Source organism: Cynocephalus volans, chromosome 15, assembly GCF_027409185.1.
Source record: "Cynocephalus volans isolate mCynVol1 chromosome 15, mCynVol1.pri, whole genome shotgun sequence".
In the NCBI taxonomy this organism is placed as follows: domain Eukaryota; kingdom Metazoa; phylum Chordata; class Mammalia; order Dermoptera; family Cynocephalidae; genus Cynocephalus; species Cynocephalus volans.
The window spans coordinates 81468954-81496039 of NC_084474.1; the positions used below are offsets into that span (position 1 = coordinate 81468954).

The window sequence follows — 27086 nt, forward strand, 5'->3', positions numbered from 1 at the left end:
TCCTGTTGTTGTCACTGTCATTGGTAGGTATAGCTGCGTGAGCAAGCAGACTGTCCCAATGACCAAGAGGGCTGGGGCGAGGCCAGGCCAGGACAGCCGGCCCATATCTCCACGTGCCCGGCTGGTTCCGTGCTTGCATCCGACAGGCTTTCTGATCTTCCCGTACACAATGAACTGCAGGGAAAAAGAAACTTCCTGGCCCAATTGATACCAAGTTGAAGGAAACAGCTGGCTTTCATGGGGGCAAGAAAACAAAACCCAGTGAGACTGATAACTTCTCACCAGCCTGAGATCTGTGCTGAGGAGCTACTGGGTGACTACAGGATATGTTCAGAGGTGGTGGGAGGATTGAATACCTGCAAATGCTCAGTTAGCATCCACGGTGTCCAAGCAGAGGGGGAACAGAGTGCTACTAGCCAAGAGGATGAGAAGAGCCAGGGCTTGGGGTTCTGGAGTTTTTGAAGCCCCATTGTGGTTTCCTGTGTTGCCACCAGAAGGTGGATGATGCACTCTGTACCCCACTTTCTTTGTAGTGTCTAAGTGGGGTTCACTGGACTCTTCCCCCAGTCAAAAGGCAGTGACCCATGCTGAAGATGAAGTTGAAGAGAATCATGGAAAGAACTTGATGGTTCTCTGTTGATCAGCAAACTTACATAGAGAACTGAGGCTCAGAGAGGTGAGGTATGGCCCAAGGTCACACAGCTAGTTGAGGGTAAATCCAGCTCCTGAAGCCAGCCACGGTGTCCTGCCTCTTGCCATCACCCGTTGACTGCAGCACTGGTGGTCCATTCCAGCTGTGCTAGTTCTCCTTGTCCTCAAGGCTCATTCCTTGGTAGCTTCAGTGTGGCCAGTAGCTTCTTGCCACGTGCTTTGGGCACCCCACTGTTTAATTTGACAGACTCTGACCACAGGTCTCATTTATTTTGCCAGTTGTGTTAATCATGACTGTGCCTGGGTATATTGGGTTCAGGTTTGCAGGACCACATGTCACAGAGTGGGGGAAATGCCATGTGATAGCTCATTTCATGTGTTGATTTAGCTAGGCCATGGTACCTATGGTACGCAGGTTTGGGTCAAACACCAGTTAAGATGTCATTTAAAGAATTGTTTTTAGATGAGATGAACATTTAAATCAGTAGGATTTGAGTCAAACACCTGATCCTCCATAATGTGGGCAGGCCTCACCTAATCAGTGGAAAGCCTTAAGAGAAAACAACAGAAGTTCCCCAGGGAAGTAGGAATTCTGCCTTTGGACTGGAGCTGCAACTCAGTGCTTCTCTGGGTCTACAGCCTGCCAGCCTACCCTGAGAGTTCAGACTTACTAGCCCACACATCTCATGAGCCAATTCCTTAAAATCTCTCTCTGGTTCTCTATGCACACACACACATACTTACTCACCTCTATTGATCACATTTCTCTGGAGAACCCTGATGAATACATGCAGGCTTTAGAATCAGACAGATTTAGGTACAAATCCAAGAACTGCCAATGCCTAGGGTAAGTTATTTAACTGACTGGGCTTCAGTTTCTCCATCAATAAAATGGATTTCCTACTGCATGGGTAGCAACAGAGACTAAATGGGACAATGAATGTAATGCACTGAAGTGACCACCTGGCACAGTGCTGCACAAATAATGTTGGTTATTGTAAAATTTATACCTGTCTGCAAGCCACATAGGTGCATGAATCAGTTATCTATTTGCTGCACAACAAACCACCCCAAAAGATAGTGGCTTAAAATGATAGCAAGTTATTTTTCTCCTAGTTCAGAAAGTTGGTTGAATTCTGCTGGCTGGTTCTTCTGCTCTGACCTGGAGTCATTTGGAGTCAGTGTGTGGCTGCATTCAGGGGGCCCTGGTGCTTCAGCTGGGGTGACTGGAGTGGCTGGCCTCTCTTTCTTTCTGTGAGGTCTCTTCATGAATAGTCTAGCCCAACCTTCCTCATGGTATGGTAGCTGGATCCCATATAGGTAAAAGCAAAAGCTGTCCGGCCTCTTCAAGTCTAGGCACAGAACAACTGCAGCATCATTTCTGTCACTTTATACTGGTCAGAGCAATCACAGGCCAGCCTGGATTCAAGGCAAGGAAATTGAGTCCAGCTGTTGACGTGTGAAACAGCATGCAGCTACAGAAATGGAAGGAATTCTGGGCCAACATTAGTGGTCCCAGCCTACCCCAGGGCACAAGTTGCTTTTCTGGTTTTTTACTTTCTGTATCTAGTCTACTTAACCTCTTGGGTCAGTTTGTTATACTGTGGTGACTATAAATGGAGTCAGGTTATCTTTTTCAAATCCTGCCTCTGCCACTGACTAGCTATGGGACCGTAGGCAAGTTTCTTATTTCCTCCGTGTCTCAGGTTCCTCATCAGGGACATGGGGGGATTGTATTAGTACTAGAATAGAGCTTGAGTGAGGATTAACTGAAATGTGTGTGTGTGTGTGTTTATGCCTATATACATATGTGTGTGTGTGTTTGTATGCCTATATACATATGCGCATGTGTGTGTATATGAATATGCATGTGTTATACATATGTATACCTGTGTGTCTGTGTATGTACATGCATGTGTATGTAGGGGTGTGTGTGTGTGTGTATATGCATATTTACATATACATTTATTTTTGTACATGCATATACATGTACACACACATACACATACACACATAATTTAGTGCATAGCTGATAAGGATACTTCCCTGTTTATACGTATGTTTGCAGTCCTCAGAGAAGTCCTAGGCTTTCTTACCTTGGGCCAAGCCTTAGTGTTCTTTGAGAAAATGTTAAAGTTGGGCCTAAGATCTTACACCCAGCCAGGTCTTAAACCGAGGCCTCCTGAGCCCAACGCAAGCACCTGTTCCACCACACAAGTGGTTCCCAAGCCTTGGGAAGCATCAGAAGTGTATCAGTGGGTCTTGGTAAAGCGCAGATCAGTCCTGGGCCCCATCCCAGGCTGCTGAATTCGAGAGGTAGACCTGGAGTCAGAATGTTTCCCCATTGTTCTGGGGTGATTTTTTGAGAGCCTTCCCTGCTGCTCCTACTCATGGCTGGTCCCCTGGGTGCCCGTGTTTCCTCCAGCAGCTCCTTCTTCACTTCCCAGGAGAACCTAATGCATTCCACTCGTGCACAGCCATCATCTCAGAGAATCGCAGAGCACAGGGTAGGGTTTATATTTGGATTTTCAGTCTCATTTAGCGTCTTCACATCACTGAGAAAGACAAGGTATCCTAGCCTCACCTCTTCCAGGCTGAGTTGAGGTCAAGGTTAACTCTGGTGTGGCCAGACCATCCCTTTCATAACAAGCTGATTTTCCCCAGTGTACAGCTTCTGGGTGATAAGACCCTGTGGCTTTGTTAGTTGCCTGAGGCTTTCCCACTCAGAAAAAAACAACTTCCATTTATTGAGCATCTATACTGTGTCCATACCTTGTCCTCATTATTACCCTGCTGTGAAGTATTACTGTCCCGGAGCTAGGAGATAATAAACTTACAAAAGGGCACAGAGCCAGGATTCAAACCCTGTGACCTCATTGGAAAGCCCTTTCTCTTTCTGCTATACCACAGGTGAGATATGTAAGATTTCTTTTCAAGGCTGTAGAGAAAATACTTCCCTTCAAGGTATGGAACAAAATCCTTCAGAGAAATGTTATCCAACTTAAAATGTCCACATTGTCCTTGGGGTGCCAGGAAGACAGGAGCTGCCCTGGCACTGGCCGATGGGGAGGTCTATCATAGGCGTGAGCCCCCTCTGGGGCACGGTGCCCTGGAATCCCGCCACTCACCACCTTTCTCTGTTCAGTCTTTCAGTTCGTAAACATGTTTTCTTCTCTGCACTTTGGCATCCATCATGATTTAAATTCCAGGTTGTCAACCTTTATGTAGGGGAGTTCAGATCTCGGTATTCAGTTCTTGTGTGCAGGGCCTTGCCATTTGCAGGACAATCTCTGAACCTTAGCTTATCCTCAGAGCTACCTCGAGAAGTTACCCACCCTGGGGATGAGGCACACAAAGGCTCATGCGGTGGAATCACTGGCCCAGCTTTACGTCCAAACACCATCTCATCAGAGACACTAGGAGTCCTTCTGTTACACTGATTGTTAGCTGAGTGTGTGTGAAGTATAATCCGAGGTTACATTCAAATTATGGGAAGAGATTGTGCCTTCTCCCATGATGGGTGGTTCTTTCTGCAAATATAGAACATCGGTTCCACCAAGTGAACTGATGTCTTTACCTGACTGGCTTGAAACAGGAAGCCCTCTCTGTCTCATCCACCTGGATTCTCCTGGGCATAACCCAGTGCCCAGCTTGTGACGGATCCTTCCTAAGGATGTATTGGATAAATTAATAAATAATGATTTCACTTTACCTGTCAAACCACTTTGGGAGTATTGAACTCCTTTCTGGGCACTGTTTGGTTTTATTTCATTTCATATAACAAATCAGCAAGTACCTCTTCCAGAAAAAGCAAAAAACACTAATGTTATCATTCAGAGTTAACTAATTAAATGAACTGATACATATGTGTATTAGGATACTGTCGTGCATATTAGCATACTGTTTTATATATGTGTATAAATAGCTGATTATAAACAGCTCTTTGTCTGAGTATATGACAAATATCTTTCCACATCCACATGGGTGCTTCTGCTCCATCACTACATGGTCACTCAGACTCCTGTCTTCCCCATTGTGAAGGCAGAAGTGACAAAATCCTTCGCATTTTCCTGAGTGTCTTGGGCAGACACTTCAGATGAATTCCACTTTTGCACTATTATAAACAATACTTCAGTGCATATTTTTATAGCTAAATATTTGTGAATATTTTCCCTATTTTATTAGGACATATTTTCATAAAGTGTAATGGCTGGATCAAGGGCTATTTAGGCTAATAGGCTGCCAGGTTCCCCTTGAGGAAGTTGGGACCAGGATCTCCTTCCACCACCTGCAGAAGAGACGACCTTCTCCTTAAGCCCTCTGCAGCAGGGACCCAGGATGAACTTGCCTGTCCAGCCTCATCTCTTTGGCACTTGGTACAGCCCCAGACACGTGGCTGTTCACAGCCCGCAGGGGCCTTTTTCCAAGGGTCTCCCTCACTGCTCACTGTGTAGTGTCCTCTTATTCCTCCCTCCAGCTCTTGTTTTCTGTAACACGTCTCGAAATTAATTAAATCATGGTTTGTGCGGTTTTCAGCTGAGCCTGAGTGGGTCGGTTCCCTGTTGTGCCCTGGTGGCCAGCACAGTATGTCATAAGGGTAAGAAGAAGGGGCTCATGTCAGAAAGAACTGGGTTTACTGTGGCTCTGCCACTATGCTCACCTGAGTCATTGCTTTCTCAACTGAGACTTGGGAGGTATTTCGTTACCCACCTTGCATGATTATGATGCAGTTTCAATGAGATGCAGCACTAGATGGCCTGACACACGGCTCAGCACACAGTCAATGTGCAGCCGTGGTTGCCTGAGGTGCAGTTAGAGGGTAATGAGTGCTTACTCTGGGCTTTTCAAGATGGCAGCGGCTGCGGCGGCTGGCGCGGAGTAGCTGAGGTGAAAAAGGCGGCCACTGGGCCTCAGGCAGCCGGGAAACTTGTGGACCTTCCTCTCGCCATCTCTTAAGGGAGGACTGCTGCTGCTGACCGGTCGTGGGGGGTGACCGCCACTTTGCCCCCGGCAGGAGAGGCTGCCTCATTTACAGGCAACAGCTTTGAAGTGTGGAGCAGGAAAAGAACTGTTTCTTAGCTGCAAAAGCGAGTCTCGAAACAGGGAACACGGCGCCAGGGCTGCTGTGGATGCAGCCAGGATCCCGGAGGCCGGGGCCCGTGCTGAAGGCGGCCAGCTGCCCTATTCAGGATTCGAGGTTTCAGGCCGGCATTAAAGAAGATTCCTGGGAGCGCCCGAGCCGCGCCGCGACTGAACAGCCTGAGGCGGCAGCGGCCGAGAACTGGAAAAGGCGGCAAACCAGAGACAGAGAGCGAGCACCCGACCTGGCACAGCACTGTGAGTGACCCCTGGCACAGCTCTGTTCGGGGGGTGGATGCCCACGCGGGTCCCGCCTGCACCACCAGGCCACTCACCGCCAGGTGCTGCCTCCATTTTCCCAGGTGCGGGCAGCTACGCCCTGCTCGGCCATCACTGAGCCCTCCCATTTGCTGGCCTGGCACCAGGCTTTCCGGAGCCTGCGGACCGGCCTTCGCTCCCACTCCCTCCGTGGTTCTCTGGCGGGGCTGGTGGCGGGGGGCGTCCCGGGCCAGTTTCGGGAGGGCAAGGAAGTACGGGCGGGCCGACTGTCACTCCACCATACCCTGGACTCTGGCCCCAGGTAAACTCCCTGTTACTGGGAGGCAGATACCATCTCTGCGGCCACCAGTTTGGAAAAAAGCCTAACCAATTTCTGGTTGGGAATAGTGTGGTAGGAGAGTTCCCAGGTCCGCTTGAACCTGCCGGAGACCAGGCTGCAGGTGGGCGCTAGACTCGGATTATGCTGGGGGGATACAAAGGTGAACAAGACCCGAGAAAGATCTACATAGTGCTACAAAGGCACCCAGAGAGATCGGTCGTCTGTGCCTAGCAGAAACCTGGTAGACTTCCTGGGCGAGGCAGTGCCGAGCAGGGTCTTGAAGGCCCAGCTGATAGACGAGGGGTGCAGAAGACACGCCCCAGCCCAGCACAGTGCGCACAGAGTGGGGAGACGTGCGGCCAGGGAGGCGGAGACTCGACAGAAACCACACACCCGGTGGGGTCGCCACTGCACGATCTAACAGCCTGGGCCAGAGCACACAGAACAGGGAGAAGTCCTGCACAGGAAGTGAAAGCTCAACAGAGATCACACACCCTGTGGTACGTGATCCACCAGCCCAGCAGAGTCCAAGCTGACCAGAAAGGTGGCTCCCCGGAGAAGCCGAAGACCCGAGGCAACCACACACACAAGGCACTAGAGGCCAACTGAGCAGTCACGGAGGGAGCCATACGAAATTGGCAACCACAGCAACATCCTAGTTAGTCATTAGTCTCAAACCGGTGGACTGTGAAACCCCCTGCCACAATGAATAAACACCAAAAAAAAGATACCAGAAATACAAAAAATCAAGAAAGTACACCACCAAAAGTTAATAAATCTCAAACTCTAGATCCTATAGAACAAGAAGCCCTTGAAATAACTGACAAGGAATTTCGAGTGATAATTCTAAGGAAACTGAATGAGATACAAGAAAACTCAGCTAGACATCATGATGAAATGAGGAAAAGTATACAGGATCTGAAAGAGGAAATGTACAAGGAAATCAATGTCCTGAAAAAAAATGTAGCAGAACTTGCTGAACTGAAGAAGTTATTCAACGAAATAAAAAACACAACGGAGAGTTTAACCAGGAGGCTTGTCGAAGTTGAAGAAAGAACCTCTGAACTTGAAGATGGGCTGTTTGAAATAACACAAGCAGACAAAAAGAAAGAAAAAAGAATCAAGGACATTGAAGAAAATCTGAGAGAGATATCAGACAACCATAAGCGATCAAATATCCAAGTCATGGGTATTCCAGAAGGGGAGGAAAATGGAGATTCCATTGAAAACATATTCAACAAAATAGTGGCAGAAAACTTCCCAGGTATAGGAAAAATCACAGATCTTCAGATCCAGGAAGCTCAACGATCTCCAAATGTATTCAACCCAAAAAGACATTCTCCAAGACATGTCATAGTCAAATTGGCAAAACTCAGAGATAAAGAGAGAATCTTAAAAGCTGCAAGAGAGAAGTGTCAAATCACCTATAAGGGAGCCCCAATCAGGTTAACATCAGACTTTTCATCACAAACCCTAAAAGCTAGAAAGGAATGGGATGATATTTTCAAAATACTAAAAGACAAAGATTGCCAGCCAAGAATACTCTACCCTGCAAGGCTATCCTTCCGAAATGAGGGGCAAATAGTATATTTCTCAGACAAACAAAAACTGCGGGAGTTCACTACCACAAGACCACCCTTACAAGAAATCCTCAAGGGAGTACTGGGTTTGGTTCCTGAAAAATAACTACCACTGCCATAAAAACCCAAGAAAGATCTAAACCCACTAGTATAATAAAAATGGCATTCATGAAGAGAAAACAAGCGAACAAAAACACTATCTACAACCTAAGAAACCAACAAACACAGAAAACAAACAGTAAATCAGAAAGCAAGGAACAAAAGACACTTAAGACAACCAAACAACCAATAAAATGCTAGGAATAAATCAACACCTTTCAATAACAACTCTTAATGTAAAAGGCTTAAATTCCCCAATTTAAAGACACAGACTGGCTGACTGGATCAAAAAGCAGGACCCAACTATATGCTGCCTACAAGAGACCCACCTCACCCATAAAGATTCACACAGACTAAGAGTGAAAGGATGGAAAAAGATTTACCATACAAACAGAAAAGAAAAACGAGCTGGAGTAGCTATTCTTATATCTGACAAAATAGACTTTAAACTAAAAACCATAAAAAGAGACAATGAGGGACACTACTTAATGATAAAAGGACTGATCCATCAAGAAGACATAACAATCATAAATATGTACGCACCCAATGTTGGAGCAGCCAGATTTATAAAACAAACTCTGTTAGACCTAAAGAAGGAAATAGACACTAATACCATAATAGCAGGGGACCTGAACACCCCACTGTCAATATTAGACAGATCATCTAGGCAAAGAATCAGTAGAGAAACACAAGGTCTAAACAAGACTCTAGACCAATTGGAATTGGCAGATATCTACAGAATATTCCACCCAACAACCTCAGAATATTCATTTTTCTCATCAGCACATGGATCATTCTCCAGGATAGATCACATATTAGGTCACAAATCAAGTCTCAATAAATTCAAAAAAATTGGAATTATCCCATGTATCTTCTCAGACCACAATGGATTAAAACTAGAAATTAATAACAAACGAACCTCTGGAAACTATACAAACATATGGAAATTAAACAGCATTCTACTTAATGACATATGGGTCCAAGAAGAAATCAAGCAGGAAATCAAAAAATTTATTGAAACTAATGAAAACAATGATACATCATACCAAAACCTGTGGGATACTGCAAAAGCAGTATTGAGGGGAAAATTTATTGCATTAAATGCTCACTTCAGAAGAATAGAAAGATGGCAAGTGAACAAACTAACACTTCACCTTAAAGAACTAGAAAAACAAGAACAATCCAAACCTAAAGTTAGCAGACGGAAAGAAATCATTAAGATCAGAGCAGAACTGAATGAAATTGAAAACCAAAAAACAATTCAAAAGATCAACGAATCAAAAAGTTGGTTTTTTGAAAAGATAAATAAAATTGACAGACCATTAGCATGGCTAACAAAAAAAAGAAGAGAGAAGACTCAAATAACAAAAATTAGAAATGAAAAAGGCGATATTACAACTGATTCATCTGAAATACAAGGAATCATTCGAGACTACTATAAACAACTATACGCCAACAAATTTGAAAATCTGGAGGAAATGGATAAATTTCTGGACACACACAAGCTCCCAAAACTGAACCGTGAAGACGTAGAAAACTTGAACTGACCAATAACAATAAAGGAGATTGAAGCTGTTATCAGAAGGCTCCCAACAAAGAAAAGCCCAGGACCAGATGGATTCACAGCAGAATTTTACCAAACATTCAAACAGGAATTGACACCGATTCTTTGCAAACTATTCCAAAAGATTGAAACGGACGCAAATCTCCCAAACTCATTCTATGAAGCAAACATCATCCTGATACCAAAACCAGGTAAAGATATAACCAAAAAAGAAAACTACAGGCCAATATCCTTGATGAATATAGATGCAAAAATCCTCACTAAATTACTAGCAAACAGAATACAGCAACACATACGTAAAATTATTCATCATGATCAAGTGGGATTCATCCCAGGGATGCAAGGTTGGTTCAACATACGCAAATCAATAAATGTGATACACCATATTAATAAACTCAAACACAAGGACCATATGATCATCTCTATAGATGCTGAAAAAGCATTTGATAAAGTTCAGCACTCATTCATGACAAAGACCCTGTATAAGTTAGGTATAGAGGGAATGTATCTCAACATAATTAAAGCCATATATGCCAAACCCACAGCCAATATCATCCTGAATGGGGAAAAGCTGAAAGCTTTTCCTTTAAGAACAGGAACTAGACAAGGATGCCCACTCTCACCACTCCTATTCAACATAGTGTTGGAAGTACTAGCCAGAGCAATCAGAGAAGAGAAGGAAATAAAGGGCATTCAGATTGGAAAAGATGAAGTTAAACTGTCCCTGTTTGCAGATGACATGATTCTATATATCGAACAGCCTAAAACCTCTACAAAAAAACTGCTGGAATTGATAAATGATTTCAGCACAGTAGCAGGATACAAAATCAACACACAAAAATCAGTAGCATTTCTTTTCTCCAATAGTGAACATGCAGAAAGAGAAATCAAGAAAGCCTGCCCATTTACAATAGCCACCAAAAAAACAAAATACTTAGGAATTGAGTTAACCAAGGAGGTGAAAAATCTCTATAATGAGAACTACAAACCACTGCTGAGAGAAATTAGAGAGGATACAAGAAGATGGAAAGATATCCCATGCTCTTGGATTGGAAGAATCAACATAGTGAAAATGTCCATACTACCCAAAGTGATATGCAAATTCAATGCAATCCCCATCAAAATTCCAAAGACATTTTTCTCAGAAATGGAAAAAACTATCCAGACATTTATATGGAACAATAAAAGACCACGCATAGCCAAAGCAATGCTGAGCAAAAAAAATAAAGCTGGAGGCATAACACTACCTGACTTTAAGCTATACTACAAAGCTATAATAACCAAAACAGTATGGTACTGGCATAAAAACAGACACACTGACCAATGGAATAGAATAGAGAATCCAGAAATCAACCCACACACTTACTGTCAGCTGATCTTTGACAAAGGCACCAAGCCTATTCAGTGGCGAAGGGACTGCCTCTTCAGCAAATGGTGCTGGGACAACTGGATATCCATATGCAGGAGAATGAAACTAGATCCATACCTCTCGCCGTATACTAAAATCAACTCAAAATGGATTAAGGATTTAAATATACACCCTGAAACAATAAAACTTCTTAAAGAAAACATAGGAGAAACACTTCAGGAAATAGGACTGGGCACAGACTTCATGAATACGACCCCAAAAGCATGGGCAACCAAAGGAAAAATAAACAAATGGGATTATATCAAACTAAAAAGCTTCTGCACAGCAAAAGAAACAATTAAAAGAGTTAAAAGACAACCAACAGAGTGGGAGAAAATATTTGCAAAAGATATATCTGACAAAGGATTAATATCCAGAATATATAAGGAACTCAAACAACTGTACAAGAAGAAAACAAGCAACCCAATTAAAAAATGGGCAAAAGAGCTAAGTAGGCATTTCTCTAAGGAAGATATACAAATGGCCAACAGACATATGAAAAAATGCTCAACATCACTCAGCATCCGGGAAATGCAAATCAAAACCACATTGAGATACCATCTAACCCCAGTTAGGATGGCTAAAATCCAAAAGACTATGAACGATAAATGCTGACGAGGCTGCGGAGAAAAAGGAACTCTCATATATTGTTGGTGGGACTGCAAAATGGTGCAGCCTCTATGGAAAATGGTATGGTGGTTCCTCAAACAATTGCAGATAGATCTACCATACGACCCAGCTATCCCACTGTTGGGAATATACCCAGAGGAATGGAAATCATCAAGTCGAAGGTATACCTGTTTCCCAATGTTCATCGCAGCCCTCTTTACAATAGCCAAGAGTTGGAACCAGCCCAAATGCCCATCATCGGATGAGTGGATACGGAAAATGTGGTACATCTACACAATGGAATACTACTCAGCTATAAAAACGAATGAAATACTGCCATTTGCAACAACACGGATGGACCTTGAGAGAATTATATTAAGTGAAACAAGTCAGGCACAGAAAGAGAAATACCACATGTTCTCACTTATTGGTGGGAGCTAAAAATTAATATATAAATTCACACACACACACACAGACACACACACACACACAAACGGGGGGGGGAAGAAGATATAACAACCACAATTATTTGAAGTTGATACAACAAGCAAACAGAAAGGACATTGTTGGGGGGGAGGGGGGGAGGGAGAAGGGAGGGAGGTTTTGGTGATGGGGAGCAATAATCAGCCACAATGTATATCGACAAAATAAAATTTAAAAAAAAAAAATTAAATTAAATTAAAAAAATAAAATAAAATAAAAAAAAAAAAAAAAAAAAAAAAATGAGTGCTTACTCTGTGCCAGACACTGCTCTAAGTGCTTCACTTCAGGAGGTGACAAACTGTGGCTCATGGGCCAACTGTGACTCACCACCTGTTTTCATACAGCCCAGGAGGTGAGAATGGTTTCACATTTTTAAATGGCTGAGAAAAAAATTGAAAGAAGAATAATATTTTGTGATACATGAAGAGGAAATGGAGATTTCACTGTCCATAAATAAAGTTTTATTGGAACAAGGCATCACCTCTTTTTTTAACCTATCGTCTACGGTTGCTTTTACGCTATGATGACAGAAATGAGCAGCTGTGACACTGATCACACAGCCCACAATGCCCAAGTGTTTACTATTGGCCTTGTGTTAGTCTGTCTCTGTTGCTTATAACAAAGTACCTGGAAGTGGGTAATTTATAAGGAAACAAAATTCATTGCTTACAGTTTCAGAGGCTGGGAAGTTCAAAGTCCAGGGAATACATCTGGTGAGGGTCTTGGTGGCGACAGTGACCCTGGGGTCTCACATGGCAGAAATGGTGGAGCAGAGAGAGACTAACCTCTCCTGTGCTCTTCTTTTAAAGCCCTCAGAACCATGCCCCTGGCTACCATTATTAATCAGTTCACTATGGCATTGTCCCACAATCTAATCACCTCTTCAAGGCCCCCCATCTCAATTACCGTAATAGGATTTCCCACCCTCAACAGTTACAGTGGGAATCAAGCTACTTATACATAAAGCTTGGGGGGCACAATCCATATCAGACCCTTGACAAAAAAGTTTGCTGACCCCTAGTTACATGTGTTAGCACATCTAGTTCTGCATAGTGCAAGCTATTATTATTTTCACCATCCCATTTTAAATGTGGGGAAGTAAAGCACAGAGAGGTTAAGAAAGTGCCTGAAGTTACAAACAGCATGTAAGTGGGAGAGCCAAGGTTGGGTTCCCAGAGCTGGGCCTCTTCATCATTTGACCGTAGGTCAGGTTATTGGTCTTTGCAGGTGAAGAATGTGAAGCGGGAAGAGGTGAAGTCACGCATTAATAACTTGTAAAATCAGCATTTAGAACCAGTTCCATTGGCCCTCAGAGTTCTTGGCCTTTCTCTAATAATGGGCTCTTTGTACCACCCCTCTTCTAGGATCACCCGACAAACGCAGGATCCAACACACAGAGACAGCTGACGTGTCCTTACAAACGCAGCCACTTGAGAGCGGGGAGATAATATGACAGGACTAGGTGTGGTTATGTGCTTTCTACTAAATACAAGCTTAAGAAGTGTTTGTGGAGTGAATGAATGAGTCTGATGAGTAGTTCCCGGACTTTTGGAGTTTAGATTCAGGAGACGAGGCCGGGATCCCTGGGAAAATCAGCAAACCCAGAATCTTCTCATGGGAAGGAGACCATCCCAGACACCAGTCGTGTTCCCCACATGGCATGAGGTTCTTGGACCACAATACCAAGCACTCCTTCAATTAAAGTTCCACTGAAGGAAAACTGCTCTGTCTTCTCCACCCATCACAACTGTCTCTACTTTTGTTGATTCTGAATATTTTTATAAAACAGCTTTGTTGAGATGTACTTCACATACTCTACAGTTTACCAATCTTAGAACATTTTTATCACCTCAGAAAGAAAGTCTGTACCCTTTAGCTATCACCTCCCAATCTCCCTTCTACCCCAAGTCCTGGGAAACCATTAATCTACTCTGTCACTATGGATTTGCCCACTGTAGGCATTTCATATAGATGGAACCGTACCCTATGTGGTCTTTTATGACGGACTCCTTTCACTTACCGTAACGTTTTCAAAGTTCGTCCACGTTGTAATATGTATCAGTTCTCAATTCCTTTTTCTGCACCCCAATGTTCCATTGTGTGGATTTTGTTTGTTCATTCATCAGTCGATAGACCTCGGGCTGTTTCCATCCTTCAGCTGTTATGAATATGCTGCTCTGAAGGTTCGTTTACAGGTCTCTCGGTGGATGTGTGTTTCCATGTGTCTTGGATATGTGTATACCTAGGAGTGGAATTGCTGCGTTGTATGGTAACTGTATGGGTAAACTTTGGAGGAACTGCTGGAGTGGTTTCCAAAGTTTGTACTCTGTTTTATATCCCCATTAGAAGCTGCCTGTTCCTGCTTATTATTCATGCTCATATATAAACATATAACATGATTCTATCTATATACATGTTTAGAACATGCAACATTAATCGATGGTGCTAGAAATCGGTACAGTTGTTGCCTCTGGGAGGAGGGCAAGAGAACTGGGAAAGGCACAAGGACACCTGCTGGGTGAGGGAAATGTTCTGTGTCTTGGTGGTTTGGTGTATTTGGGTAGAAGCCTTTGTCAAAACTCATCAAACTGTTTATTTAAAAATTGAGCATTTTACTGTATGTAAATTAAGCCTAAACTAAAAAAAGAAAAAAAATGAAAAAACATAGGTGGAGGAGAAAAAGAAAAATATATCTATTTTAATTATCTCATGACATGACTGGCTGCTCATCTAACCCACCTTCCCGAGGACACAGGGCTCGTGCCTGGCAGCCAAGGCCAAGTGTAAAAGGCTCTTAATTGATGTGATTAACTATATCTCAGTAGGGATCCTCGTTAACACTGGGGGGGAGGAAAGGAGGCTATTTTTCACTCTCCCAACTAGCAGATGCTTAGAAGGTCATGGTGGGGGGGCGCGTTTGGAGGGCTGCTCCCTGTGGTGGGGGATGGGAGCGTGGGCAGTCTGAGGCCCTCTGTGTAGTAAAGCTGCATTTCCCTTTGGCATTAAGATTTGTTTTTTTAAAATCATTTTCTCTCAGTTGCTGCAAAACCTATTCTTCATTTTCATCTATGAGGAGGAGGAAACCAACTCGATTTATTTTAGCGTGTTTTCAAGGCTGCATCATCTAGCAGAACACAGCATTCAGCTAGAACTCTCTTCCTAAATGCATTAGTGGCAGGTTCAGGCAACAACAGGAAACAAACAAAGCAAGAAGAAGTGAAAGGTTTTCTCTCTCCCCCTAGCATCTGCACAGAAATGTGTGGATTGACATAGATCCACAGAAGATTAAGACTGGGCAAACATCACTAATTATCCGTATTTTTTAAAAAAATCAATATTACACAATTTTTGATAAAATTACAAAAATTGTAATATTTTATTTGTAAGCTAAAAAAACTATTTGGTTAGAAAAAAGCATAGAAATCTAAAAGCACCATTATTGAGTGTTTAAGAGATCTATCACATAACACGGTGACTATACTTAACAGTATTGTCTTCTTGAAATATGCTTAATAAGTGCTGGTGAAATGAATAAATGATTTGAGTGAATGAAAGATTAAAGTGTTCTGACCCCAGAAATGTTAACTATGTGAGGTAACGCATATGTTAGTTAGCTGGATTTAGTCATTCCACAGTGTATATATACTTCAAAACATCATGCTGCATGTACAATTTTATCTATCAATGAAAAAAAAAGTTAATCAAAACCTTTTTCGTGGATGAGTTGAAACCACTCACTGATGGAGCTAGTAGCTAACCTGAGATGAAACTAATCACAGCAAACATCTGGTGACAGCGATATTTATATTCCTTCCTGCAGTACTGTCCCTGGCTTCGGTCCTCAAGCAGCATGCCCAGTACGTGTTGGAAACGTTAACATTTCTTGCACATCACCCTGGTGAGTGCAGGCACAGATGGAGTATGAGTGTTTCCCGGGGCTGGAGGAGGACCCAGCGGTGGGTGAGTCATGCTTTTGCAAAGTACTTACCCTGGTGGAACACATGGGCGCGCGTGAGCAGAGATGCGTGTGCATACATGCAAAGCACGAGCCGTGCACTGTCACCCGTTTTGCCCCCTTCTCTGCTCACCTTTGTGACCCTCCTTCTTCCTCTTAAATTGCCCCCCCCAGCCCCCTTTTCTCAGCTCCTTTTTGTGGCAGTGATTTTCAAACTTCACTTTGCAAATGATCATCTGGGAAACTTGCTAAAATGGAGATTCTGGACTCCCCCACCAGATTTTCTAATTCAGTGAGTCTGGGCTGGGGCCCAGCAAATGGCATTTTTAGCAGACGTCTTAGATAAGACCATTTGATCAGGTAGGTGCTATAAACAGAGTGCCTTGGACCTATCTCTACTTCAAGGACTCACAAATAAGTTTGAGAACTAATACGTGTAATTAGTAGTTTAAAAATATGAAAAAACCTGCCAAATGAAAACAGTTAAATATAGTTATAAAACTTGATGTCAACTTGTCAGGTGCAGCTCAACTTCTGCAGTTACACAGGAATTATTTTTTAATATAAGCTATGGGTACATTTGATGCATTTGATATGCTGTATGTGAGGCCAACAAAAGCCTTGAAAAAGCCCTAGCCCCGTGGACCCTGCTCTGAGAAACATGGCTGTAGATGGTTTTTTGTTCCTAGTACTTTAGATCTGGAAAAGGACCCTTAGAACTGTTCTTCAGTGCCTAGATTTTGCCATTAGGGGAAGGGACGCCTAGAGGAGAATGACTTGCCTGAGGTCGTACAGCAGGTTCCTGAAGAAGCCAGACTAGAAAGCTCAGCATTTACAGCTCATGTGCATGGGCACAAGTTAGCAAGGGCACGAGTGTGCAAGGGCTAGTTACATCCCCCTCCACTGTCCCTTCTCTACCTTTTTTTTTTACTTTGGTTTCTCTCCTCTTTGGTCCCTGTGTCCTCAGCCCATACCAATCAAAAGCCCTGAAGGTAGTGAGGGGGTCTCAGGGTTGAACTGCTAACCAAAAGGCATTGCACATGATAAGGCTGGTCTTCAGCTTAAGTGCCTGCGGAAGAAGAAGTCTGAGTGACATCACTTCAAGCTGCAGCATGAAAAGCTGGCTGACTTCTCAGTGGCCAGAGTTCCGATTACGTGCTGGGCATTGTGCGCACTGGTGCACGGCAGTGAATGAAGCTGACGACGCCCCTGCCCTCGTGGGACTTAAGTATTCATTCATCCTCTCATTCAACAAATATCTGCTGAGCACCCTGCTATACACCCAGCACTGCAAACAAGGAAGATGTGGAGCTTAGAACCAGACAGGCAATAAAAGATGACAGGTCCATAAACAATGAAGCCATTTCAGATAGTGCCAAGTACAGTGAAGAAAATAGAAGATAGTGAGAATGGGAGTGGCTGGGTGCAGGGCATGCCATTTTAAAATAAATTCTTACTAGCTGAATGAATGAGTAGTCAATTCCATGTGACCTGAAAGGCAATGTTCTTAGGCCATTCACTTTTTCTGACTGCCCACCTTCCGGAGAGTAGGTTTGCACTTTCTTGTTGCTGTGACCAGTTCTGGCCAACAAGTAGTCAGCAGAAGCTGCATGTCATTTCTGACCTTCACATTAGAATGATACCAAGAGACCCTCTAGACGTCTCTTTCTCTCCTGCCCTGCTGCCTGGCCGTGCTCTGTAGAGGGATTCCCCATTAGCCTGGTGTGGATGGTGCTAACACTGAACACCATCTCTGGATGACCCGTGATGGACATGTAGCCTGAAGGAGCAATTAATCTTTGCTGTTTTAAGCTACTGAAATTTGGGGATACATGTTAGAGCAGCGTAACATCACCACTCCTGACTGATATAGCCTACAAGGCAAACAGGTTTGAACTGTCACCCTGGAACCCTGAGTGGGAAAGAATTCTGAAGTTCCATCTGCTCCAGTGCAGTTCCACGCAGGTGGAACGTGACAGATCCAATACCTCCCTTTCTGCCTCCCTTTCTGCCTTGATGGTTGGAGGAATTTCCTAACTGAGTTCTTTATCTAATCTCCCTTGGGGGCTGCCCCCTAGTCTAGTCCCCCCACAATCAGCTCTGATCAACGGCACAGATTTCTGCAGTCTTCACCCTTCTTTTCCAGCACAGACTTCTCTGCTGGCTTTCAAGGTCCTCAGAATTCTGGTCCTAATACATCTTCCCAGGACTCGCAGTTATTTCCTTTCTGTTCTGGCCTCAAGGGACTCCTCGCTGGCCTCTGAGCTCCAGGCCTTGAACACTGGATGCCACCCCTCCACCCCACCCCCACCCTGTGATCAACCTTCAAATTGGGCTCCCAGAGGACCTTCCTTTGCAGCCCATAGTGGCCCTGCCTCCTGAAGGCAGGCCATGCAGTGCCCACGCTCGGGTAACCTCTGACAGTCTCGCTCTGTTATTTTACTCTCCATTTCTTCATGACTCTCTAACATTCCGCAAGGTGAAGCCTTGCCTCCCTGGCCAGCTTCGACACTCAAGGAAAGGCCTCGGTTTTGCAATTCCTCACCAGTGTCTTGGTGATAACAGGCACTTGAGAAATAAGTTTTTAAAGAATTAGTTGGAGGCTGGCCGGTTAGCTCAGCTGGTTAGAGTGTGATGTTGTAACACCAAGGGTTCAAAGGTTCAGAGCCCCTTACTGGCCAGCCACCAAAAAAAGTAAAAAAACAAACAAACCAAAAAAAACCAAACGAAAAAAACCCCAAAAACCAACAATGAAGCATCCATTGGATCAGCTATGTGGGGTAGGGAGTCATCTCAGGGCCACCTCTCCCTCTCTTTCATTGTCCCGCCCGTTCTGCCTGTCCCATCCCCCAGGCCGGTCCTTCTTCCATTGCTGGCACAGGTCACGTGTTTGTATCTGCTCCCTGAGATGGTTATCCTTCCAATCAGGAGGTAGCTATTGCAGCAGCCCAGCCAAACCCTCACTGCGGTGATGAGACCAGGCAGTGAGTCTGCACAGGGGCTTCCCAGGAGAACTGATGTTTAGACTGGAACCAGAGGAAGAAAGGGAATTAGCTCGACAGAGCAGCCAGAGGGGTGCCCGGTGAGGTCCCAGCCTGTGTCAAGGCCTGGGGACTGGAGAGATGGAGCCAGGGATAGCAGAAGCGACCAGTGACAGGGCTGCAGCAGTGACGTGAGGCCTCCCCACGTGGAGAAGGAACTTGACCTTACCTTTATCCCTAAAAGATGCCCTGGAAGGGTCTAAACGATGAGAGGCCCTCATTTTGTCATTTTCTTCTTTTCTTTCCTGATACCTCTCTTATTTTTCTGTTCTCTAACTCACATTCTTTTTGGGTTTTTTTTTTTATCTTTTTGAAAATCAACATAATCACATCTGTAAAAAAATATAAAGAATGCTCAATTCCCAGAGCCATAATTGCCCCAACTACAAAGCTAGTCTTCATTTTCTTGTCATCTCTCACTCACGTTCCTCAAGGCTGTGCCACATTTTATATAGACGTGTCCTCAATGGACATGAGATTTTTTTAATTGCAGCTTTTCATGCAAGCACTCCCATTTGTTATTTTTCAGTTCTTCCTTCTTTCCCAGGTGGCTTTAGGCTGCCACTCCCCGCCTCCCCAACTTTCTCACTGTCCCACCCCCCACCCCCCTCCTCAGGCCTGCCTATTAGAGACACATCTCTTTATAGGCAGATAGAGCTCATAGGAGGAAAACAGGGTGCCAGTGAATCCAGGAGTCACAGTAGTGCTTACCAGAAGACGGCAACTGTGGCATCTCACTCCCAGCAAGTTACCAAAAATTATAATAATAGCTCTTGGAGTTTATTCTAAGAATTTGTAGGAGCTGGCGTATACCTCCATTGCCAGTGGCAGCATAAATTGGTGTTTTGGAACAACAATATGTCAGGAGGTATGAAAGCCTCAGTTCGACCTTGTATGCCTATTTGGAAAGTTTATTTACGAGACACATTCCAGAAGAAGAGAAGGCTATGTGCTGGAAGGAGCTTTCTGCAGCTGAATGTATTTGGGGGCAGCATTAGAAACAAAATGGGCCCTAGGGATCCTGGTACTCCCGCACCTTGGAATCTCCCCCCAGAGGGGACATCGTGAAGAAGAGGAAGACCCTAAGGAGAGAGGTGACAATCTGTGATGTGACAATCACAGAAGGCCTTGTGTCTTTCCTGGGATTACTGAATACCTGCATACATAGGGAGAGGTGAGCTCATCCTTGGAAAAATGAAGATTTTACCTACTGGGGTAACAGGAGTCTGACAGTTTCCTCTTTTCTTTTCTGCTTATTTTTTCTCTTTTTTGTTACCTGCCTTATTCAATTAAACATTAGTCATTGCCATAGAAGAAAAAGAAATATATGTATACATATATATATAAATGCGTGTGTGTGTGTGTGTGTGCGTGCGTGCGTGTGTGTGTGTGTGTGTGTGTGTGTACGTATGTTCATGAATGTGTAGGGCCCCATGTGCTCCGAAGTGGTGTCATAGTAGGACAGCCTGAAACAGCCACTGCCCTATCAGGCATGTGGGGGCAGGGTGCTGCTCCCAGATGTTATGACCCTACTTTTTGTCCTTCATGTGTCATGCCTCATTTAAACCTCACTATGATTGTGCTGAGTGGGGCATGTAATAGTGTCCATTTTGCAGATGACAAAGCTGAGTCGTGAGGGCTACTGGCAGTTGCCATCCATCCATGAAGCCCCTGCTACGTTCCAAACTCAGGCTGTCCACACACGATCTCAGATGCTCGCACAACTGCTGTGTGGGACCATTCTTCATATCTACTCTACTGTGGGGAAACCGAGGCTCTGTTAAGTTACTTGCCAAAGCCAGTAAGAATCATGAGAACATTTATAGCTGGGTTTTCTGACTCCAAATCTGGTGACATTTTTTCTTTTGAATTTTATTGTGAATGCTTCCTTCGTTCAAGGCATATTATCACTAGTCTCTGCAAGACCCCTCTCTTGCTTCTGTTCTCCCTCTTTTCATTCCCATTCTTTTTGCTCCTCTGCAGACATCTGCCCTAATGAGTTTGCTGCATGTCCTGCATGCACATCTACTCCTGTCTTGTTCTGATTGGATATCTGTTTGTAATTCAGACAAATGGGATTCTGCCATAGATGTCAGTCTGGTTTCTCTTCTTACTTGACACTCTTTTTTAGAGCCATCTTGGTGCTCTGTGTATACGTGGTTCATAGGAGGGCTTACTTCTACCCTTTGCTTTCCTTAGGTTCTGCCCTGTTGACTTTCGTTGTCCCCTGCTGGTGTACACTAGGTCACCCCAGCCTTGTTCTGTGAGGAGCATTTCACACCTGTCCATGGAGGGACTGTGGGAGAGTTTCTGTGCTATGGACCAGCACTGATATGGATTAGTCATAGCACACACTCATACTTCACAAGTACTGTCAGATTGTTTTCCAGAATGACTGTACAAATTTACACTTCCACCAGCGGGGCTCAGGCGTTTCTGTTTCCTCCCATCCTTGCCAGCACCTGCTATCAGCAGATGTATCAGAAAGGATGCATTTGATAGCACAACCACAGCAGGCTATTGGATTAGCATCTCTGTGATGCACTTTTCTGCTGCAGACAGCACCTGTCATAACAGCATTTCAAGCAGGAAGAAGTATCATGCAGGAAAATGAGTCCTTTTTACTGAAACCCTGTATCTCCTATTAGGAAAAATAATTTCCTCAGAAATCCCCTGTCAACTTCTCCTTATGTCTCCTTGGCCAGCCTGGCCCGGTGTCCTCCTGGCCCATCCCCAGTAGAGATAACAGGGTCACCATGCCATTTCAGGCTGGGTCCAATTCTTCCCCCTGTCATGTACTTCTTTTGAGCACACTGCTGTGTGACCTGTACCAGAATAGAACGGGAAATATTTTAATAGTGAAGAAGAGAGCTGTGGCTGTTTGGTAACTCAGCAACCAACAGAGTCCTCCACACCAGATTTCTACTATTGCCAATTTTTTGAGCTAATGCTGCCTCTTCTGTAGGACGGATCTTTCCCCAAATCTGTTTGGTTAGCCATTTGCAGGGAATTTCAGAAGCAGTAATTCAACCCGTACATGTCCATTGCCTTAGGGATTAGGTCTATCCAGCTCAGATTGGGAACTGTTATACTTCTTGCCAGACAGATGTCAGATCTGTTTCTGCTGCCACTGCCCTGGCTTAGGTTTCTGTGGGGCTCCCCATGAGAGGTCAACAGAAAGATTCAAAAGGCAGAGCACCAAAACTCCTGCTCTGTGCCATAATTCCTAGGCAGAATGCCAGCTGCTGACTGGTAGGGATGTATACCTGTCGGGGAACAGTACTTTTGCAGGCAGTAACTTCCCCTTCTCATCGGCCACTTGGATGCTGTAGCACCCCATGTCTTCCTGGCTAACCGAGAAATTCATTTTTAAATGATACCTAACAGTTATAATTTATGGAGCATTTACTCTTTGCCAGGTGGCCTGGTAAGCATTTAATTTTTGTGACCTCACATAAATCTCCCAACAATTCTGTGAGAGCATCCTGCATGATGGTTCCAGTACAGGCTGCCGTCAGACCACCCATAGAATCCCGGTTCTGACATTTATTAGCTGTGTGGCCTTGGGCAAATAAATTTGCTTTTCTGTGCTTTAGCTTTCTCATTTGTACACCAAGAATAATAATAGTATGTTACAAGTAGTCAATGAGTTAATAAACATAAAGTGCTTAGAATAACACTTGCTACACATTAGCTGTTGTAATTGCCATTTTTAAAAATGACACCAGGAGGCTCAGAGGTATCCACTTACCAAAGCTGGACAGCTATGAGAAGCAGGGCCATGATTTGTACCCAAGTTTCTGACTCCGAAGCTAGGCTTTTATCCATCCAGCTAACCATCATTAGTAGTAGCTGCAGTGGCCCAAGGGAACAGTCGATGCCAGCCATGTGTGGGCTGTCATCCTAGAGAGGTCTGTGCATACACAAGAACATCTGTGAGAGAGTGTGTGTGTGTGATGTTTCCTTTTCTATCGTGAGGGTTTCACACCACACAGGCTCCGTGATTCAGCACAGAATCAGGCGAGAGGAGATGACCCACTGTGCTTTTGCATCTCCTTCCAAGTTCTTAGGCCTCCTTTCCCATTTGCTTTTCACCAGCTGCTGCCATCGTCCTCTCTACAGACAGGGCTTGTTCCCCAGCATAGGGGACATCTGTGATGACGTGCCGTGGACCCAAAAGTGGCCCAGCCCAGTTGGTAGAGAGTGCCATCATCAAAACCTTGGTTCTGGGAGGTCACTGGGGCTCTGGCCTGGACTTTCCCTTCTGTGGGCAGGAAGCAGGAAAGCTGGATGACGGTCCAGGGCACTGGCCCCCTGGGGAATCTGCTTCCTCCCCCAGAGAAGCTTAAAGACCACTTTCTCTTGATACAGACAGATCACATGATGCAGAATCACACACCTGAGAGGTAGCCCAGGCCAGTGTGGCTCACAGCTCCAGGAGCACTTGTTTGATACAGATTCCCTGTCAGTTTTTCTGTGTGGGCCGAGCTTCTGCACCGATTACAGGCTCCTGGGTGATGCGGCTGCTGCTGGTCCGCACACCAGCCCCTCCTGAGCATCAAGAAGGCATCCGGTTCACCTCCCAGCCCTCCTCATGCCGCACGCAGTCCCTCTGTCTCGAGTGCCAGCTGATAGTTCACATATCGACCTGGAGGTGCGGGAATAACAAACGATCCTTTTCTTTTTTTCTTTTTTTTTAAGATGAGAAAACTGCTACTCAGAGATGTGAAGTAACGTGGCAGAATCACACAGCTGATAAGTAGCAAAGATGAAAGTCCAGGTGCTGAAGGCAGTCGCAGGTCACTGTCGCCCTCTGCTCAAGCTGATGGATAGATGTGGTCCTCCTACAATGGAACGTGTCCTTGTGCGGGTAATGAACAGATTGGATGGCCAGTGTCACCTTCTCTTCTCTTTCCCTGTCTCTGAGATTTTAATTCTGGCTTCTTCTTTTCAGAAGACTGTGATGCACTTGGCTTAGGAGGCAGCCCCAGCAGTAACCTTCACCCGAAGAGAACTGAATACCTTTTCCCAGAGACAAAAGGGACACATCAAGCAGGAAAAAGGAGCCTAGAAAATCGCCACCATTTCCCCCATCTCTCATTACACAAAATACATTTTACCCGTGATTTGGTCACTGCTGAGCCATCTACTTTTAATGTGGTTTTGACAGAATAGTTGGTCTGGAAATTTTATTTTCAATTAAACTTCCTTGCTGAACTGTCTTGGTTTTGAAAGGATTCCATCAGGATGGCTAATTATATAGCAGTTGTTACAAGGAGATATTTGCACTCAATTTCAGCTCTTAGGTAATTCACATCAAATGCTTTATATTTTCCTCCCTGGAGCCCTGTGAGGCCATCCCCCTCTCACACTGCAGGGTTCCCATGAGTTTTTTTTAGAAACCCAAATCAAAACAGCAATTTTGGCAGAGACCATTTCTAGCCTCGTGGAGGAAACCATATGGACTGATAAAAACAGCTAAAGAGTCAGTGCCTTTTAAAAGCAACAAAACCATCTCCATCTGTGTGTGTAGGTTATATGTTTGTGAACCACACACTATTCTTTAGGTACTATTATATTGCTTTGAGAACTTCAACTGTAGTCAAAGACAATGGAAATTCCTTTAAAATAATAAAAGATTTGTCCATTTGCAAACTGTTGTCATGATCATTATGCTTCAAGATGGCAGGCTGTGGCAGAATTTACTGGAGAGACTCTGTTTTGGCCTCCGGATCTCCTGTAAAACATAGAGATCACTTTCTTTATTTTCCTGCTGCTCTGTTTTCTTCTTTCACCAGAGCCCTTGTAACATACGTCATTATGCTTCCCAAGCAAGTAAACCTCCTCCCCCATGTTAGAACATAAGCTTGCCACATAGTAGGTGCTTAAAGAGTGAATGAATAGACAGATGAATCATTAAAATTCTCTTTATATTTTCTCTTTTTATAAAAAAAAATTATAATTACATAAATATTAAGTGAAAGCATTAATTTTAGGAAAACATTTTCCAAATACACCTAAAGTCCTTTTAGCTCACATCTCCAATCCTTGCCTCCTCATTATCTCTGCTTAGGTAAAATTTGTTATCATTTTGGAGCGCATCCTTGGATTTCTAATGCACTTATGTACACACACACACACACACACACACACACACACACAGAATACTGCTTTGCAGACCTGTGATAAACAGAGTATTTTGCAATTTACCTTTTTTTCAAAAAGCAACATATCAAGTAGTGCTTTTCCTGTTAGCCATCTCATTCTTTTTAACTGCTACATAGTTTTATTACATTGGGTGGATATACCGCCTTTTATGTGGACCGAACACGTAAATTCTATATCTGCTTCCCCATTCATTATACTTCCAGATTCCTTTTCATGTGTATGTTGACATACTGACCACATCCACTGCTATCTTTTGGTAGCTACAACACATGTCATCAAAACTAGTCACCTGCCTTGGAGACTATACCAAACCAGTAGACAGAATTATGTGAAATTCTGAGGATGGCCAAAGGGACCAGAATTCCCTGTCCTCAGAATCTGGGGAAGTGCACTGAGCCCCGGGAATTCCACAGGACTGGATAGTGAGTGATGTTGGATCTGGTGTCAGCTCTGCCCATAGCCAGCTAGTTCCCTTGGGCAGGGCACTTCCTCTCCCTGGACCTTATTCTTCCCATCTGCACAGTGGACTCAGTGAGCCTCTTTAAGCTCTTAGACTCTGAATAACAGGGCTTACTCAGTGCCACCGGGGCTGACACGAGGAATGTACTCTTAGCTCACCCTCCGCCTCCACTATGTGTTGAGGTGGGAAAAGGCAGTTCCTGATTGAGCTCCAGCCAAGGACTGTCAGCTGAGACAATGTCACCAAGAACCCATGGTCGGGATTGTGTTGCCTTTGGATTTTACTTCTCTTTTTCTGTAACTTTGTCATCCAATTAAAGTGGATATTTTTTCTTTGCTTTTTTTGTTCTTTTTGTTCTGAGCAAGGCAAGTATGATGACGGAAGAGAGAGATGATGGGCACCTGAGTTCTGCTTCCTGGTTTGTCTAATTCCAGCTCTGTGTTCTTAGACAGGTCACTTACCTTCTCTGGGCTTCTGTCTATTAATGTCATGATTCCCAATTCACTGAGTATCCACTAAACATTAAAAATTTGAAAACCATACCCACTTGTATTTCATCTAGCACTTATAAGCCTTGTCACCTGCAGATAGGTGAGTTGATGAGACATCCTAAGAGACCACAAAAACCCATGCAATCTTCCTGCTTCACAGAACAATTGTGCAGATGTCCTGGCCCCTGGTGACATGTGCCAAGCCCTTCAGAAGATTCTGAGGGAGGCCCAGAGAAGGTTCTGAGCTGCCATGATTCATAGGTGGGGTTTTCTCACCTACACCCTGAGGCTCTGTGGCAAGCCGAGGGCGAAGGGTATTCCCCTGCTTTGAGGTTCTGGACCACAAGGGTCACAGGATCTGATTCAGATGCCATTGGGTTTCCCTGAGGGCCCTAGACAGCCTTTCCTACATGAGGTGAGAATTGTGGCCCCTTGTCTTGGCATCGCACATTGGTCTGGCGACACAGCACGGCGCCGCAGGAGAAAGGGCAGCATGGATGGGTGTGAAAACTGCATGGGATCTGCGTGGGAGCTATGTGGGAGCCATAGCCCGCAGAGTCTCTGAGGTTTTGGCTTTCCTGGTCCCAGCACTTTGTTTGCGGCCCTACTGTGAGCTTCCGTTCCTCAACACCTCTTTGGTTAAATGTTCCTGGTTGAACACGTTTGAACGTGAGAAATGAGCCCTGAGTCTATGGGGCTCTTGGGCCACCAAGCTCCTTGGGGCAGGTGGCTTAAACCCTCTCAGCCTCACTTCCTGTTCTGCTGGGCTTCTTGAGATGAAATGAGATTCTGCAGTAGGTGCTCAGCCCAGGTTTCCTTCCTTCCCCTTTCCCTTTCTTATATGGAAAAAAACCCCGCATAATTTTACAGGCTCTGAATCTCTATATAAGTGAGCTTCCA

General features: G+C 44.4%; 1 long non-coding RNA gene across 5 annotated transcripts in view; it reads left to right on the top strand.

Annotated features, from left to right (window-relative positions):
- Window positions 1-24652, top strand: part of LOC134363934 (uncharacterized) — a 244855-nt gene extending 220203 nt beyond the window's left edge. For all 5 annotated transcript variants that reach the window (XR_010021782.1, XR_010021786.1, XR_010021784.1 and 2 more), the window contains 2 exons: window positions 23769-23937; window positions 24022-24652. This is a non-coding gene — a long non-coding RNA (uncharacterized LOC134363934). The remainder of the gene's footprint in view (window positions 1-23768; window positions 23938-24021) is intronic.
- Window positions 24653-27086: the final 2434 nt, after the last annotated feature.